General features: G+C 37.1%; 1 long non-coding RNA gene across 2 annotated transcripts; it reads right to left on the bottom strand.

Annotated features, from left to right (window-relative positions):
• Positions 1-219: 219 nt before the first annotated feature.
• Positions 220-4075, bottom strand: LOC308397335. Of its 2 annotated transcripts, XR_013971726.1 has the most exons (4): positions 3319-4075; positions 2793-2945; positions 2335-2422; positions 220-1743 (listed from the first exon to the last, which is right to left on the bottom strand). It is a non-coding gene; the product is annotated as an uncharacterized lncRNA (long non-coding RNA). The 2 variants fall into 2 exon arrangements; XR_013971725.1 differs by having other exon boundaries at positions 2793-4075.
• Positions 4076-4366: the final 291 nt, after the last annotated feature.

The raw sequence follows: 4366 nt of genomic DNA, 5'->3' as shown, positions 1-4366 counted from the left end.
CCTGAGTAAATACAATAAGGATAAAAAGGAAGCCCGGGTTTGTTCTTAAGGTCTTGTGCAATGGTCTTCTTGCACTCCTTTTATTTCAGCTGCTGTCCTGCTGGGAACAGTTTTTGGGCTTCAGTTTGGATGGAGTCAGACTTTTGTTTGGCGTACTTTTATCTGACACTCATACTGAGTCACATCACACACATTTTCCCTCCTGCACTGAAAAAAATATGTTGTTGGATTTACTTAATTCAATGGTGGACATTTGTTGCACACAGATGTTTTGCTTTGGCAGCAACTTAAACAATTGAGTTAAATTAACACAATTTATTCATGTTCAATAAACCTGTGCAATTTGTGTTGATAAAATGTGACTTAAACATGTTTTGATGAAGTAATTTGAGCTCTTGGAATATTTTAATCCTTCACAATTTTTTCACTTTATCCCAACACCATTCAATAACTTTTACCCAATACTACTTGGTCACTTAAATACTACATGTTATCTTCAAATTACATTTTGCTATTATATTCTAGTATCAAATACACAATTTTCAAATGGAGGCCTTATAACAGATTGTATTGTTCTCTTCCAAGATGGTTGCTGGCATCCACCAGTAACCTTTAAAAACAAAATGTCTAATTTCACTGCATTGACAGTAGGTAAAGAATTAAACTGACATTACTCCTCCACTGAATCTATATAAATCAACAGTTAAATAATGTCAGTTCTTCCGTGTTCTCTGGAATCAATCACAGCAAAGAAATTAGACTGTTTCTTTTGAAAAATGTTACAGGACAATACAAAACATTCTATTTAAGGCCTCTGACGTCAAGATTCAGTTAAACAACAATTATAACTAAACAATTTGAGGAAATGTTAGTTTCCATTAACATTAAATTAGGTTACTGAATTGGCAAACACCTTCCTATTAACATTACCCATTTTACCCCAATAACTAAAGAAATTAGCACTTGCAGGTCAAAAACTTTATTCAAGAGACGCAAAAATAACATTGATACAGTGACTGTCAAAAATTACAGCACTGATCATACTGTGACATCTTGGTTCAAAACAGCATACTTAGAAATATTCAACGTTCTTTACTTCAACTGAATGAAACTGAAAATACCATTTCACACGACCCATATGGGATATTTAGACTGTATAACTGTTCACGCTACATCTCTTCACTAGTAAAAGAAAGAAAAAATACAAACAGAAATTGAAAAATGCTGCCAAACAGACAAACAGAGAACTTGTACAGAGCAAAAGGAAAAACAAACAACAACAACAAAAACAGCTTGTCCTCATGGCAGTTGCAGAGTATATAAAAATGAACCCTGCGATCTGCTCCTGGAATTGAGCTTCAAAAATGCAGCAGAACAAGTGTGAGATTTAAATGTCCTCTCACCTAGAGCTGATCACCTTGCATGCATAACAGTGAGCTTTCCTTGCAGGAGCAGTTTTGTCTTAGTTGTGAGCTTTTCTTGAGAGCTGAGTTGCATCCAACTCCATTACCACCCATTGAATCACCTCAAAAGTGTAGCAGAGCTGTGATGGGTAACTCATATTGAAGGAATAAAAAAGGTCCAAACAGCATGGCTACTGCAAAGGTCACGTTATCCAGATCTTGAAGAACTACTATACCCTCGATGATGATGCCAACATCAGAAAAGTCATTGCCTGGCGCATCTCTGGAGACAGATGTTCATTGTGGTTTTCTCAATCTGTGCAGTGGCCTCAGTCAAGTCCTGGTTAAACACAAAACATTTTTTTAAGATTCCCTTTTAAACTCATCTCTTTTGAATCTACCAGTTCTAATGTTAGAGTAATTTAAACCATAGTAAATAGCTATAGCCAAAGAGTTGCCTGCCATGCTGCCATTCATGGTCTAACAGAGTTTCTAAGAGAGAGTGAAAAACATAATAATTTCAAATGCTTTACATTAGTTTTTGTTAGAAAGACACCGGCCCATCAGAAATCCAGGTTATGTCACTCAGAAGATGTTAGAATTTAGACTTTCAGCCCCACAATTTGGTTAGCTGTTGGTCAGTTGGTCTTTTTTTTTTTTTTTCCAAACAAAAGCTAATGTAAATATTGGGGGGATTTTTCTTTGTTCACTAGAATGACAAATTTAAAGTTTTTTCACACTGATGTGACCCCTAATACAGGGGTAGGGGTGGGGCCTCAAGGGCCGGCGGCCGAGTTCACTACTAGGCCTCATGTGAACTTCAAATTATTAAAGAGGACTACTGGTCCTAACCAGTCCAATGAGGATCAAGTGGATAACTAAATGCATTTTTAAATGTTGCAAAGCCACAATCTACTCATAAAACACTCACCATGAACTCCTGCACCAAGATGTTGCAATTGTCTTTCACACAGATGCGGAGCACTTTGATGAGACTCCCTTTGAGCATTAATGTCATCCTAAAGTATTATAACAAAGAAAACAGAGATTTGTGAACTTTTCAGTAGCACAGAAGAAAATGATCCCAGACAAAAACTTGACTTTTTAAACCAGTCAACATGCAACACCAGCATCTACAAAGCAATATCAAAAATTCCTGTTTGACATCAACTTTATGGATATATAGTTTCCAGAACATATATTTTTAAAAAAAGATAATTTTTTCTCAGTGGGCCAGTAAATGCATGACAAAAAAGAATGGCATCCTTTCAGTGGAATCAGTACTCACAGGTAATAGTTGACTGTTTCAATGGATGCAGCATAAAAATCTTTTACTGACCTAATGCAATACATATACACTTTGTAGTTAAAGAATTTTAAAGTTCTTACTGTCATCATGGCAGCTACATCCTTTAGCTTTGTGCACTGTTCCCCCGATCACTTTGCAAACACTTTCAGCAGACTGTCAGAGAGAAACTCAGCTCCGTCAGAAACCTTGACTGTAAAGGCATGGTTGGGATGCACTGGAATGCTGCATTTTATCTGAAATAACATTTTGAAATTTTGAAATAACAGCAGGCACTGTGCTTGGTTAATCAGTAATGTTTTGTTGAATAAAAACTGTGTTTCCAGATCTTATGGGATTAAAAAAATCCAAAGATGTTTGTTTCTGATTTGCAACCCAAGAACCCACAAGTTACAACCTCATTTTAGTTCAAGTGTGCATTAATGTGAGTCCAGTAATCACCTTTCTGACAATACATACAGGTATAAGTTAAACCTATGGCAGATTTTGGATTTCTCAGTTGTTTTAATAGGGTGGTCTATTTGTGTATGCATGCACCTAATAATTATACAAAACCTATTATAATTAAGTTACAGAAACCTTAAGCGAAAATAGAATATACTTTCTTACCATAACACCTTGAACCCACAATCCATCAGCTGACTCCTGGTGAAATGCAGAATAGATGTGGTCTCTCAATGTGCAGCAAAAAAAACAAAAAGAAAAGGACAGCAGGTGAGGGCAGGAGGGGTAGGGATGTAAGCTAGCATAATGCCGCTAATGATATTAGCTAAAGCTGTTCAATGTCCAAAATCTCACTAACACCACGGTGCAGTAAATACACAATGTAACTGAAGAGTCAGTTGGCAAATCTATTCACACAGAAAACCAAATTATGTTATGAGTGCCTCATAATTAGGTTTAATGTGATATTACGGCTCTTGTGCCAAAGACAAATTCAAATGAAAAAGCGCCAATTCTTTGACAACAGATAAAACAGCAAATAAGCTAATGGCTCTTTTTTAGCATGTTACATGGCGACACTCTAGACGTTTAACTACATTTGGCTGAAATATGGTAAATATTAATTCAAAAAATCAAGACATACCAAAAACGTAGAGTTGGCTGCTCGACTTGACTGAGATGGATGCCTTTTTTGAACCACGATCCAAAGCCCGCGAGATGAAATCACGCGTGGTTTCACGAGATTTAACGTTGCTATCTTATTGACTTACTTCACCTGAACATGATATGAACAATTTAATACACCCTTTCTGCATATCATGTAGTTTTTACACTATATAGTTACATTTATCTTTAAAACATGAGGTAATTGTGTTAAATACATGCAAGATGCTTACATAAATCCAAGAGATGGCCAGTCCCTTTTTTTCAGTGTGTGCCACGCAAAAAATAACTCTAGCCAAAAAGACACAAACAGTTTCTCAGAATATACTGGCCTTCGTCTTCTGTGTGATAGTTTCTATCATGTTCAACATAAGCACCATTTCATCGATACAGGGTGGCACAGTGGTGCAGCGGTTAGCACTGCTGTCTCACACTGCTGGGTCTGTCTGGGTCGGCCAGGGCCGTGTGGGTGGAGTTCCCATGTTCCTCCAGTGTCCTTATAGGTCCTGTCTGGGTGCTCCGGCCTCCTCCCACAGTGGCGACTTTAAAT

Source organism: Rhamphochromis sp. 'chilingali', assembly GCF_963969265.1.
Source record: "Rhamphochromis sp. 'chilingali' genome assembly, chromosome: 5".
NCBI classification, from domain to species: Eukaryota; Metazoa; Chordata; class Actinopteri; order Cichliformes; family Cichlidae; genus Rhamphochromis; species Rhamphochromis sp. 'chilingali'.
Note: the sequence above shows the minus strand (reverse complement) of the source record. Positions and strands in the feature narration are given on the sequence as shown.